The 14,379-nt window shown below is 47.8% G+C and overlaps 1 non-coding gene across 1 annotated transcript; it reads left to right on the top strand.

Moving 5' to 3' along the window:
* The first annotated feature begins 10,690 nt into the window (after positions 1–10,690).
* trnaa-cgc (transfer RNA alanine (anticodon CGC)) lies at positions 10,691–10,762 on the top strand. Its single transcript has one exon. It is a non-coding gene; the product is annotated as a tRNA-Ala (tRNA).
* The last annotated feature ends 3,617 nt before the right edge of the window (positions 10,763–14,379 follow it).

Raw genomic sequence — 14,379 nt, 5'->3', positions numbered from 1 at the left:
TATCATAACTGAAGGCTTTAATAGACTAGATCTGTTCCCCAGCAGCTTCGGTACAGAATGAGGGCTGCTGGGATGGCACCTGTTCTTATACCCCGCCTGTCAGGGTGGAGCCACATACCAAACAGCCAATGGTAAGCTGCTAGGCTTACCCAATGGTCTACAGCCTCTCGCGTACCGCAATACCTGATACTACCACAGGAGCAGAATTAGGCCACTCGGCCCATCAAGTCTGCTCCGCCATTCAATCATGGCTGATATTTTCTCATCCCCATTCTCCTGCCTTCTCCCTATAACCCCTGATCCCCTTATTAATCAAGAACCTATCTATCTCTGTCTTAAAGACACTCATTGATTTTCCCCCGGATCACTGCCTTCAGTGCTTCCAAAAAAATGCCTGCCAACACCTCCCCCTTCTGATTCAACTCCACATACTCCTTAATCGCCGCCTGTATCTTATCACAAAAACCTCCATCCGCCAACAAGCCCGAATCAAACCTCCACCCCGGCCTCTGCTCTCATCCAGTTCTAAACCCAATCTCCAGCCAATGGAGTGCATGTTCTGAGATAACTATCCCCACATACTCTGCCCCCCCCACCCCAACCAAAATCTCCCAACTCACAACAAAGTAGTCAATCCTCAATTACACCTTACGGATGTGTGAAAAGAAGGAATACTCTCTTCTCCCTAGGTTTTGAAAACACCATGGGTCCACCATACCCATCCTCTCCATAAACCCCCGCAGCTCCCTCGCCACTCGTACCCTACCCATCGATCTGGGGCTCGATCTATCCACCCTCGGCTCCAGGACACAGTTATAATCTCCTCCCATGATCCACTGGTGCGTGGCCAAATCCGGGATCACTGCCAGCAACCCCCTCATAAAACCCACATCATCCCAATGTGGGGCATACACATTTACCAACACTACCAGTTCCCCTTCCAATAACCCACTCACAATCACATATCTCCAGCCCGGGTCCCTCACTTCCTCCGCACTCACAAATCCCATTTTTTGCTCATTAAAATCGCCACTCCCTTTGATTTCAAATCAAACCCCGAGTGAAAAACCTGCCCGACCCACCCCTTCCATGGCCTAACCTGGTCCTTCACTCGGAGGTGCGTCTCCTGCAGAAAGACCACCTCTGCTTTCAAGCTCCTGAAGTGCGCAAACATCAGTGACCTTTTAACCGGCCCATTCAGTCCCCGGACATTCCATGTTTCCAGCCTTACCAGAGGCTTACGTCTCCAATCCCCTCTACCGTCATCTTCCCTACTTAACTCCCTCCCCTTAATTCCGCCCTATACCTAGCCCATCCCAGATGGCCCCTTTTTCCACCCCTAACCATGCCATCTCTCCCCCCCTGCCATATCGCAGAAACCGCTCCCCCCTTTCCACCTTCCCCTCCTTCCCTCCCCACTTTCCCCCTCCTCAATCCTCCCGGCTGTTGCTAACTTTTGCTTTAGTTTAATTTCTCTGTTTTATCACCTTTGCTCTTGAGTCGCCAGGTACCTTTATGATACCGCCACGTGGTTCAAGTCCGAGTAATGATCAATAATCCAATACATCGCTTAGTAAGATTTAAACCAAAGCACATTTATTATACACAGTAATCACTACTCATGCACGGATTCTACGTCTAAGCTACTTCTACAACTAACAGGCCTATACTTAACTTGGAACTGGCCCACCAGGTCAGGGAAACAAATGGCCTTTTGTTCGGGTTCTGAGCCTGCGGGATTCGAAGTTGGTACAGATTGGTAGCTAGGAGCGCCTATCACGTAGCGAGCGTTGAAGTAAGACTTACTGGATATCGGCCGCGGCTGAACCGGTCACTGTCAAGAGTTGGTTCGCGTTGCTGAGTGACCGGGTCAAGAAGAACGATTTGAACTTGGGCTTGATTCTTATAGTCCCCAGGGGCTTCCCGCCTTCGGGGCGGACCCTGTACCTGGTTCCAAGTGATTGGACTTTGTCCCAATCACTTGGTTCGATTTTCTCCAATGCTGGAGCGGTTCCCTGATCGATGGGCGGTCTTGAGGTGGTCGTTCACCTCCTTTTGTGCCGGCTTCTGCTGGCACCAAAGAGTCTGGTTTTGCTTGATGTGTCTAAATGTTGCTCATTGTTCCCGGGGATTGCTCATTAATATGCAGATGGCTGGTGTTTTGTTATGCTGATGGTTGCTGGTATCGATCTTGTCTGGCCTTTCCAGAGGTAAATACACACTCAACCTGCAGCTGCTCGTTTGTGTCCTGTTGGCTGACTTTCCCATCAGCCTTTGCCGTTCGCCATTTTAAATTGGGAGTTAGCCATTTTAACTGGCTACACGGCCACCCCTCTCGGCCTTCTCCCCTAACACTTCACTTCCGTTCACCAGCATAACCTGCTAGCGCGGCCGCCTCTGCCCAAAGGCACCTCCCAATGACCTCCCCCTCCCTCCCCCCCACTCCTCAGCTCAAGGAAGAAGACTCCCTGCTGACCTTACCCTCCCCCACATCCATCCCCACATAAATGTTTCACCCCTGCAACTACTTACAATCTCAACATTAAACAGCAAAGCCCCCCCAAAAAAGGCGAAAATCCCCCAATCCGTACACCCACTTCAGACATGCTCCCAACCATTAAAAAGTACCAACACCCCGGTTCCCAAGCATTCTCCGCTCAGTTCTCCCCCAGTTTATGCTCCTCAATGAAGTCTTCGGCCGCTTCTGGGGTCTCAAAATAATACTCCCGGCCTCCGAACGTCACCCATAGATTCGCCAGGGAGAGCACCCCAAACCTGATCCGCCGCCGGTACAGCACCGCCTTGGCCTTGTTGAAAATTGCCCGCCACTTTGCCAACTCGGCTCCGATGTCCTGATAAATTTGGACGTTATTCCCCTCCCAGTCGCAGGTGCGCTTCTCCCTGGCCCAATGCAGAATTTTCTCTTTCTCCACAAATTTGTGGAGTTTCACGATCACCGCCCATGGCGGCTCCCCAGCTTTAGGCTTCTGCCTCAGGGACCTGAGCACTCTGTCCACCTCAGACGCCTTATCTAGCACCCATTCTGCCACCAACCCTGCCAGCATCTTCGGGACGCACCTTATGGCACTCACACCTTCCACTCCTTCAGGCAGGCCCATTATTCGTACGTTCTGCCTTCTCAAGGTATACTCCTGCTCCTCCACCTTTGCCCTCAGTTTCACACAGGTCTACTAGGAGCCCCACCTCCGCCTCCAGAGCAACCACACGATCGCTGTGGTCCGAGATCACTCCTTCAATCTCCTGAATCTGTGACCCCTGCACCTCCAAACAATTCTTCACCCGTCCCAGAGAACTCTTCAGGGATGCCACCGCTTCTTCGATGGCCTCATGCATTTCTTTCCCCTGCTGATGGAATTCCACCTTGATAAAAGCCATCAGCTCCTGCATCTGGGGTCTTCCAGCTTGCATCAGCCCTTCCCCTGTGTGGTAATACCAGGTATTGCGGTACCTGAGAGGTGGATGACCATTGGCTAGACCCAGGAGTCTACCATTGGCTGATGTACATAGCTCCGCCCTGAGAGGCGGAGTATAAGAACCAATGCCGTCCCAGCAGCCTTCACTTTCTGTATCGAAGCTGCTGGGGAACAGTTCTAGCAGATTAAAGCCTATTGGTTATGACTCACCTTGTCTCGAGAATAATTGATTGTGCATCACCCTGCCTGCATGCTTAAAGTGGCTGTTGCTGCTGTTGCAGAAGCCTATTCCAACTTTTCAGCCAAATCTCTCACTGTTTCCTGCCGGGTATGGTAACTAGCAGACATACCACTCCCGGGGGGAAACTATGCCTCCAACATTCACCTACACCTTTTCAACAAAATTCAACCCAGTATTGGGTAAAAAGAGCTCTTTTTTGTGCCTTTAAGCAGGAGCTGCCCTGTGTGTGACCACTCACTCCATGGTCACAACTGGAAGTCCTTAATGACCAATATAGAGTGGCCAGTCCACCTACGCTGCACATCTTTTGGGGTTGTGGCGGTGAGACCTACACTGACACGGGAGAATGTGCAAACTCCACACGGACAGTGACCTGAAGCTGGAGGCATGAGGTTCTACTGAAAATTGTACCAGAGGCCTCAATCTTAATATTTCAGACCAGCTGTTGACGTCTGTCACACTTCCAGAGTTCTGACAAAAGGTCACCAATCCAAAACATTAAGTTTGATTTTTTTTGCTCTGATGGTGCCAAACATACTGAGCATTTACAGCATTTTCTGCTTATATTCCAGGGGCAGCTTGTTGTTTTTGTATCCTCTCATAGCAGAGAAGAACCAGGCAACATGTCTCAATGCTACCGTCCGGTGGCCTTGACATCTATCATTAGGAAGTGCTTTGAGAGGTTGCCCATGAGTTACATCAACTCCATACTTCCAGAATGCCTTGATCACTGCAATTCGCCACAACCGGTCCACAACAAACACTATCTTCCTGACCCTACACTCATCCCTGGAATCCTATATCAGACTTCTATTCATTGACTAGAGTCCGCCTTAGCACCATAATCCCAGCCAAGCTCACCTCAAAACTTCTAAACCTAGGACTTGGCTCCTCCTCTGCAACTGGATCCTCGACTTCCTGACCCATAGACCACAATCAGTAAGGATAAACAACAACAACTCCTCCATGATAGTCCTCAATACCAGGGCCCCAAAAGGCTGCATACAGACTGCCCACTACTATACTTCCTATACACACACGACTGTGTGGCAAAATGTGGCTCCAACTCCATCTGATGACATGACCGTAGTGGGTCGGATATCAAATAATGATGAGTCAGAGTACAGGAGGGAGATAGAGAACCTAGAGGCATGGTGTAAGGATAACAATCTCTCCCTCAATGTCAGCAAAACTAAGGAACTAGTCATTGACTTCAGGAAGCGAAGTGTCGTGCACACCCCTGTCTGCATCAATGGGGCCGAGGTGGAGATGGTCATAGAATTTACATAGAATTTACAGTGCAGAAGGAGGCCATTCGGTTGACAGCTTCAAATTCCTAGGTATGCACATCACCAACAATCTGCCCTGGTCCACCCACAATGACGCCACAACCAAAAAAGCATAACAGCGCCTATACTTCCCCAGGAAACTAAGGAAATTCGGCATGTCCACATTGACTCTTACCAATTTTAACAAATTCACCATAGAAAGCATCCTATCTGAGCTTCCGGTGACGGCGGGCGGGAGGCAGCTGCACACTGGAGGGCTCCTGCTCAGGAATAGAATTTTTGGGGTTTTAACGCCCGGTCCCGGGGGCAACGGAGGCTGAAAAGGCTGTAAGAAGGCACAGGGAGGAGAAATGTCCATGTTTGGGAGAAAAACGGCCATGGAAAAGGGGGTTAATGAAAGTCCGCCGGTGAGTGGAAAAGTTAGTGCAGGAACTCTAAGAAAAGCGAAGGCTGAAGCACCAGGGGAGGCCGCACCGCTCACAGCAGTAGACATGACCAAGGTGATGACTGTGGAACTTGAAAAACAGTTCACAAAACACATGGAAATGATGAAGAAGGAGTTGGGGGTGGTATTGAAAATGCTGGTGGAGGAAGTGATTGCTCCGGTGAGGGCGGCGGTATCAAGCACAGTGGCGGAGGTGCGGAAGCAAGGTGGGACACTGAAGGAAGTGGAAGAGGCATTATCACAGCACAGTGATCAACTCACCTCAATGGGGAAGGAGTTGCGGAGGGTGATAGAGACCATCAAGGGTCTGCGAGCCAAAATGGAAGACCTGGAAAACAGATCCAGGCGACAGAATCTGAGGATTGTGGGTCTGCCTGAAGGGGTGGAAGGCCCGAGGCCGACGGAGTATTTTGCCACAATGTTGGCGAAGCTATTGGGGGAGGAAGACGATTCCTCTCGATATGAACTGGATCGGGCTCATCGGTCGTGGAGGCCTATACCAAAGGCGAGTGAGCCGCCAAGAGTAGTAACTCTGTGTTTCCGTAGGTATAGCGTGGAGGAGAAAGTCCTGTGCTGGGCAAAGCAGAAGCGGGTGGTGCAGTGGGCTGGAGCTGGTATACGCATACACCAGGACTTTACGGTGGAGCTGGTGAGGAGGTGGGCTGCCTTCGGCCCGGTGAAGAAGGCACTGTACATCAGCAAGGTGCAGTGCGGCATAGTATATCCAGCTAAGTTGAGGGTGACCAACAAATCCAAGGACTTTTATTTTGGGACGGCGGAAGCCAGCGGAGGAGTTTGCGAAAGCAGAAGGACTGTGGCAGAATTGAGAAACGGTTGTGTACCGATATAGCCTCATGTAACTTTATTTTTTCACTGCGTGTTGGTGTATGTATTAAATGAGTCGACGCTGTATATATTTGGACAAGGGAAGAGATGGGATTTTCATTTGCAATGATGGTTCTTTGGGGCTTGGGTGTGTATGCGGGGGTTGTGTGCTAAAGGGGATTTCTTGGTTTTCCTGGGACCAGGCAAGGGGAAAGGAGATCCCGGCAGGGGCCTCCACGCTGGCCGGCTTAAGCCGGCCAGTGAACGGGAGTGAGGTGGGGGGAGGGACTGCGACCATCGGAGCCTGGTAGAACAGGTTTTGGTGTTTCTAGCCGGGGTGAAAAGTTGGGGGAAGGAACCGAGGTTGCGGGGAGGAGTTTACACGAGGAAGTGGAGGGGAGGAGACTGGGAGGGAGGGTGCGGGGGTGTCTACAATTCATGGGTGTCATTCACGGTATTCTTTCGGGGGTTGGATGGCATTGAATATTAGGGGGGTGGGTTGGGCGGTGGACTGTATATGTCAGTGGTGACCATAGGCGATTCCTGATTCCTTTTTCTTTTTTCCTTCTTTCTTTTCCCACCTTTGGAGGGTTTGTTTCATTTGATGCTTATATTGTCAGGTGGGCTGTTATTTGGGGGGTGGTGGGAGGATGGGATCGTTGTTGTTAATAAGGGGATTGACATTGTATTTGTTACAGTTTACTGTTTGTTGGTGGGGTGTAAATTCTGAAGAAAATGTGAAAATGGAGTTTTAAACTATTTTTTTAAAAAAGAAAGCATCCTAACTGGCTGCATCACAGCCTGGTATGGCAACTGTTTGGCCCAAGACCATAAGAAACTACAGAGAGAACACAGCCCAGTCCATCACACAAACCCGCCTCCCATCCATTGATTCCATCTACACCACCCGCTGCCTGGGGAAAGCGGGCAGCACAATCAAAGACCCCTCCCACCCGGCTTACTCACTCTTCCAGCCTCTTCCATCAGGCAGAAGATATAAAGTTTGAGGACACGCACGAACAGACTCAAAAACAGTTTCTTCCCCGCTGTTACCAGACTCCTGAATGGCCCTCTTATGGACTGATCTCTCCACACATCCTCTGTACTATGTAGAACTACACTCCGTATGCTTCACCCAATGTCTATGTATTTACATTGTGTATTTATCATATGTCCTATGTTCTTCATGTATGAAATGATCTGCCTGGACTGTACGCAGAACAATAGTTTTCACTGTACCTCGGTACACGTGACAATAAGCAAGGTGGTTTCCAAAAAGGAATCAGATAATTATCTGAAAAGATTTGCAGTGACGAGTCAGGAAGGTGACACGAGCTGAATTGCTCTTGCAGAGAGGATGTGACTGAACGAGAGAGGGTGCAGAGGAGATTCATCAGGTTGCCTGGGCTGGAGCCATTCAGCTGAGAAGAGAGGTTGGTTAGGCTGGGGTTGTTTTCCTTCGAACAGTGAAGGCTGAGGGGGGACCTGATTGGGTTGTACAAAATTATGAGGGGCATAGATACAGTGGATAGGAAGAAACGTTTTCCCATGGCAGAGGGGTCAATAACTGGGGACCAGAGATTGAAGGAAAGGGCAGGAGATTCAGAGGGAATTTGAGGAAAAACCAGTGAATCAGGTAGGAATCAGGTAGGTGGTAGGAATCTGGATGTCACTGCCTGAAACTGTGGCAGAGGTGGGAGGCCTCACAACATTTAAGAAGCATTTAAATGAGCATCCAAGGCTGTGGACCAAGACAAATAATACATCTGAGGACTGGGAGTAGTTTAGAATTCAGCAAAGAAGGACCAAGGTTCTGATTAAGAAGGGGGAAAATACAGTACGAAAGTAACCTTGCAGGGAACATAAAGACTGGCACTAAGAGTTTCTACAGATATGTGAAGAGAAAGAGATTGGTAAAGACAAATGTAGGCCCCCTAGAAACAGAAACAGGGGAATGTATAATAAGGGACAATGAAATGGCTGAGCAATTAAATACATACTTTGATTCTGTCTCCACAAAAGAGGTCACAAGTCATATACCAGAAATGTTGGAGAATGAAAGGTTTAATGAGAGGGAAAAACTGAGGGAGATCAACATTAGTAGAGAAATGGTGCTGGGAAGATTGATGGGATTGAAGGCGAATAAATCCCCAGGTCCTGAGAATCTGCATCCCAGAGTGCTTAACGAGGTGGCTCTGGAAATAGTGGACCCATTGGCGGTCATCTTCCGGGATTCTATAGACTCTGGAACTGTCCCTGCAGATTGGAGGGTAGCTCACGTCACTCCAATATTCAAAAAGGGAGATAGAGAGAAAGCAGGGAATTATAGACCAGTAAGCCTAACATCGGTAGTGGGGAAAATTCTTGAATCCATTATCAAGGACTTTATAGCAGAACATTTAGAAAGCAGTGACAGGATCAGTCAGAGTCAACATGGGTAGATGCAGGGAAGATGTTCCCGGTGGTGTGTGGGTCCAGAACCAGGGGTCACAGTCTGAGGATTCAGGGTAAACCATTTCGGACAGAGATGAGGACATTTCTTCACTCAAAGAGTGGTGAGCCTGTGGAATTCATTACCACAGGAAGTTGCTGATGCTAAAACATTGAATATATTCAAGAGGCGGCTGGATATAGCACTCGGGGAGAATGAGATCAAAGGCTATGGGGAGAAAGCAGGATTAGGCTATTGAGTTGGATGATCAGCCATGATCGTGATGAATGGCGGAGCAGGCTCGAAGGGTAAAAGGCCTCCTCCTGCTCCTATTTTCTACACATCTGTGTATCTGGGCAGCATGGTGGTGCAGTGGCTAGCATTGCTGCCTTGCAATGCCAAGATCCCAAGTTCAATCCTGGCTCTGGGTCACTGTGTGGAGTTTGCACATTTTCCCTGTGGTTGTGTGGATTTTGTCCCCACAGCCCAAAAATGTGCAGGGTAGGTGGATTGGCCATGCTAAATTGCTCCTTAATTGGAAAAAAATAATTGAGTGCTCTAAATTATAAAAGAAAAATCTATGTATCTAAGTGTTGGAAAATGGGTTTAGGATAGGTGATTTAAGGCCGGCACATACACGATGGACAAACAGCCTATTTCTGTGCTGTAAAAGTCTGAGTAACAGTCACCACGGGCTGAATGGCTCATTCTGTGATATGTCCTTTCTCTGATTCCCCATCGATTGCAATCAAATATTTTGTTGTTGTTTCCACGCGATCCCTGGTCAATGTCCTTTTGCCATCACTGCCTGTAGTTCGATCCGTTCCATCCTTACTTTTCTTTCCTGATGTAGCTGTCTGTTGGTTTCTCTTATTTCATGGTGTGGTTTGGGGAAGGTTTGTCTTGGCATTTATTTCTCATTGTTGTAAATATTTTAAATCCAAAGGAAACAATCCATTACTCCATTATTATTAGTAATTTGAGGTATGCCCAAACATTTGAGGTGGATTTATCTATTCACAATATGCCCAAGACTCTTTATACTGCCTCTCGGAATAGAAATGCGTGGAGCACTGGTATACATATAGACACTCTTTCAGACATTGAAGATTTTTGTCCTGGTATGGAATTTGATTTCTTATCAATCAAATCTGTGGAAACTTTTTTTTAAGGAGCAAAAACGTCAAGCAAAATTCTCGGTAGAATACCTACTGAGTATTTCCGAGCATTTTCTGTTTTTAAGAAAATTCATTATTCTCCCCTTTAGGTTATTTTCATGTTTACTTCTGTCATGTTGCTGTTAAAGTTACAACCTTATATCTTTCGCGGTATTCTCCGTCGATGCAATAAAGAAATCTTTGCCTGTGGGTTAACAATGTTCAAATATTTTTGCTGCATTTAACTGTGCTATATTGACAGTGGCTCCAAGATGAGCAAACTGAATAATGTAGGCTCATAGACCAAATGTAACTCAGTGGTAGAGTGCATGCTTTGCATGCCGGAGGTTCCAGATTCAATTCTCGCTATTTTCACTTTTTTGGGGCAAGGCACAATCCTGTGCAGATATTTTCGCCAGCCACAGCAGTCAGCATTTGCACATTCTTCCGAATTCAAATGAAAAGGATCCAAGCCAGTTCTATTAATCTATTTTAGACAGTCTCGTCACGTAAAACCAATAAAGAACACAGCGCAAAGGTATAATTGTAAGTTTAAAGAGGTATTTACACAACAGCAGCAGCAGGAGGGGATGTAGCTCAGTGGTAGACCGCATGCTTTGCATGCCGGAGGTTCCGGGTTCAGTTCTCGGCATTTTCACTTTTTGGGGCAAGGCACAATCCTGTGCAGATATTTTCGCCAGCCACAGCAGTCAGCATTTGCACATTCTTCCGAATTCAAATGAAAAGGGTCCAAGCCAATTCTATTAATCTATTTTAGACAGTCTCGTCACATAAAACCAATAAAGAACATAACACAAAGGTATAATTGTAAGTTTAAAGAAGTATTTACACAACAGCAACAGCAGGAGGGGATGTAGCTCAGTGGTAGAGCGCATGCTTCGCATGCGTGAGGTCCCGGGTTCAATCCCCGGCATCTCCACAGATTTTGCTTGACATTTGAGAGCAATTTGGAAACACTTTGTATGAGCAGTAACTATTTGAACAATACGCCAAATATTGTGTGGAATTATAACTCCATTTATACTGCCTATTTGATCTTTCTACTTGGTAACAAAGTTGATAAAATGGGAAAAAGGAGCAGGTTGGCCATTCATTACGATCAGAATTGATCCAACTCAATAATAGCCTTGCCCAAGTGCAGATTTCCTTCCCTAAAAGAAGCAGATGGGTTTTTATGACAATTGACAATGGTTTTGTTGTCATCATTCGACTTTTTTTATTGAATTCAAATTTCACCATCTGCTGTGGTGGGATTTGAATCCACTTCTGTGTGTCATAATGATAATTGATAAAATTCATTTATTGAAGGCAAAAATATTGAAAGGAAAACCTATTCATTGATCCATGTTCATAATTCCGATGAGACATGTAATGAGGAATTACGTTCCTTTTGGTTTCTATCTAACTATAATAATGATTAATGAACCATTCATATTTTTCTGTATTGAATATCATTCTTATCAGAATGCCTGCTCAACAGAGCAACAACAAGAGTCTCTCTGCAAGAGCTGCTGTCTAAGAATTCCCTTATTATTTTCCAATAGCTCTTCCGATTTGGTGTGTTCTGTTAGTGTCTCCATCATATTTGAAATCTCCATAATCAACACTCTCCTCAAACAGCTCACCTTCAACCCATCTCTATTGCTGATGTAATTCTCTTTGAAAGGCTCTACCTCCACCACATTTACAGGCAGTGCATTCCGGATCCTAACCTTTCGTTGTAAAAAATAAGTCTTTCTTCGTGTTGCGATTGCTTCTTCTGTCAAACACCTTAAATCAATGCACTCTGGTCTTGATCTGCCTGCCAAGAAAAACATTTCTCCCTATCTATTCTGTCTGGACTCCTCATGATTTTGAACATCTCGGATAAATCTCCTCTCCCTCCGGAGATCAGCCCCAGCTTCTCCTGTCTAATAATAATAATAGCTTATTGTCACAATTAGGCTTCAATGAAGTTATTGTGAAAAGCCCCTAGTCGCCACATTTTTACCCCCTATAACACCCCCCCTTCCCCTCCCGCTGATGTCTTAACTATCCTTGAAGAAGTCAATAGCCAACTTCCACCTCTGGACAAACCCCTCCACAGACCCTCTCAAGGCAAACTTGATTTTTTTTCCAGCTTAAGGAATTCCGGAGGTCGCTCGGTTTTGGCGACCCTTGAGTCACTCCACTCCAGCAATATCCGTCTCCGGGCTACCAGGAAGGCAAAGGCCAAGACGTCAACCTCTCTCGCCCGCTGGATTCCGGGACTTCCGACACTCTGAAAAAATCTGTAAAAATCGTAAAGTCTGGACTCGGGGCCACCTTCACCCTCAGCACCCACGCATCACATCAGCAAACCCTGCCAGAATCCCTCCAGCTTCAGACAATCCCAAAGCATGTGGACATGGTTCACAGACCCCTCCCCCCCCCACTATGCACCGCCCACACCAATCCTCTACCCCCTCAAAGAGCCTGCTCATTCTGGCCACCGTCATATGTGCCCAATGAACCACTTTGAATTGAATAAGGCTAAGCCGAGCACACAAAGAGGATGTGTTCAATCTCCTCAGAGCTTTCTCCCATAACCCAACCTCCACTTCCTCCGCAGTTCTTCCTCCCACTTCCGTCTAACTTCTCCTATTGGGGCTCTCTCCCAATCCATTAATTCTTTATAAATCTCCGACACCCTATCCTTGCCAACTCCTGTTTTCGACACCACATTGTTGTGGAGTCCTGGGGGTAGCAGATTGAGAATATTTGCTTCCTAACATAAAACCGGAACCCATTCTCGCTGGGCAGCTCATACTCTCTTCCAATTCCTCCAGACTCGGGAAGCTGCCTCCAACAAATAGGATCCCAAATCATTGTGACCCTGCATCCAACCCCCCCACCTGAGCAAATCTGTGATTCCCACAGATTGGTGCCCAGCCCGAGGCATCCTCCAACCTCAGGTGCTGCTGCCACTGTCCCCACACACTCAGGGCTGTCACCACCACTGGGCTCATGGAGTACCTAGCTGGTGAGAACGGCAAAGGCGCCGTCAACAGTGCCCCTGAACTAGGATCCTTACAAGAGGCTGCCTCCATCCGCTCATACACCATCCTTCCCCCACTGCACACTTCCTAACCATGGCTATATTCATTAAGCTTGGCAAGGCCATCGAGTCTGCACCGGCTCTTGGAAAGAGCACCCTACCCAAGGTCAACACCTCCACCCTATACCCATAACCCAGTAACCCCACCCAACACTAAGGGCAATTTTGGACACCAAGGGGTAATTAAGCAAGGCCAATCCACCTAACCTACACATCTTTGGACTGTGGGAGGAAACCGGAGCACCCGGAGGAAACACACGCACACATGGGGAGGATGTGCAGACTCCGCACAGACAGAGACCCAAGCCGGAATCGAACCTCGGACCCTGGAGCTGTGAAGCAATTGTGCTATCCACAATGCTACCGTGCTGCCCCTGTTAAGCAGAGAGACGGGGCGATACGACCCACATTCTGGACTCCATGTCCATCTTGGAAGGAGAGAGATAAATGCTCCTCTCAACGTCTCCAGGAGTGAACCCCATGCCAATGAGTCATTAAACATCCTAAGACCCAGGGCAGCACGGTGGCGCAGTGGGTTAGCCCTGCAGCCTCACAGCACCGAGGTCCCAGGTTCGATTCCGGCTCTGTGTCACTGTCTGTGTGGAGTTTACACATTCTCCCCGTGTTTGCGTGGGTTTCACCCTCAAAACCCAAAACATGTGCAGGCTAGGTGGATTGGCCACACTAAAATTGCCCCTTAATTGGAAAAAATGAATTGGGTACTGTAAATTTATAAAGGAAAAACATCCTCAGCCCCATTGGGGTCAGCTGGTCTGCAAAAGTGTCATAAAATTATACTGGGAACCCATGCCTTCCCTGCCTGCATCTTACCCAAAGCGATGTGGACCTCCTCACTCCTGCAGCACATCAACGTTTCCCGCGACCCATCTCCCACCTGAGGAAACACCAGGACCTCCAAAAACGTAGTCATCCCCTATTCATCTTCTGGCGGTTCCAATCTGTAAAGTCCCTCATAAAAGGGAAATGGGCGGCATGGTGGCACAGTGGTTAGCACTGCTGCCCCACAGCGCCGAGGTCCCAGGTTCGATTCCAGCCCTGAGTCACTGTCCATGTGGAGTTTGCACATTCTCCCTGTGGCTGCGTGGATCTCACCCACACAACCCAAAATGATATGCAGGATAGGTGGATTGGCCACACTAAATTGCCCCTTAATTGGAAAAAAAAAAATTGATACTCTAAATTTATTTTTTAAATAAATTAATCAAAGGAGTGAAACACCTCATTAACTTTCTCTGGGGTAGAGGCCAACCCAATCCAACCCCCAAACCCTTTATCTGCAAAATCTCCCTGGCAGCATTCTGCCGCCTTAGCTGATGAGCAAACAGTAGACTGTCCTTCTCCCCATACTCATAGATCATCCCTCTTGCTCGTTGTAGCTGCCTCACCACCTGGCCTGTAGACAGTAGGTCAAACTCATTTGCAGCTCCTCCCTACATGCT

Source organism: Scyliorhinus torazame, chromosome 2 (genome assembly GCF_047496885.1).
Source record: "Scyliorhinus torazame isolate Kashiwa2021f chromosome 2, sScyTor2.1, whole genome shotgun sequence".
Classification (NCBI taxonomy): Eukaryota; Metazoa; Chordata; class Chondrichthyes; order Carcharhiniformes; family Scyliorhinidae; genus Scyliorhinus; species Scyliorhinus torazame.
Note: the sequence above shows the minus strand (reverse complement) of the source record. Positions and strands in the feature narration are given on the sequence as shown.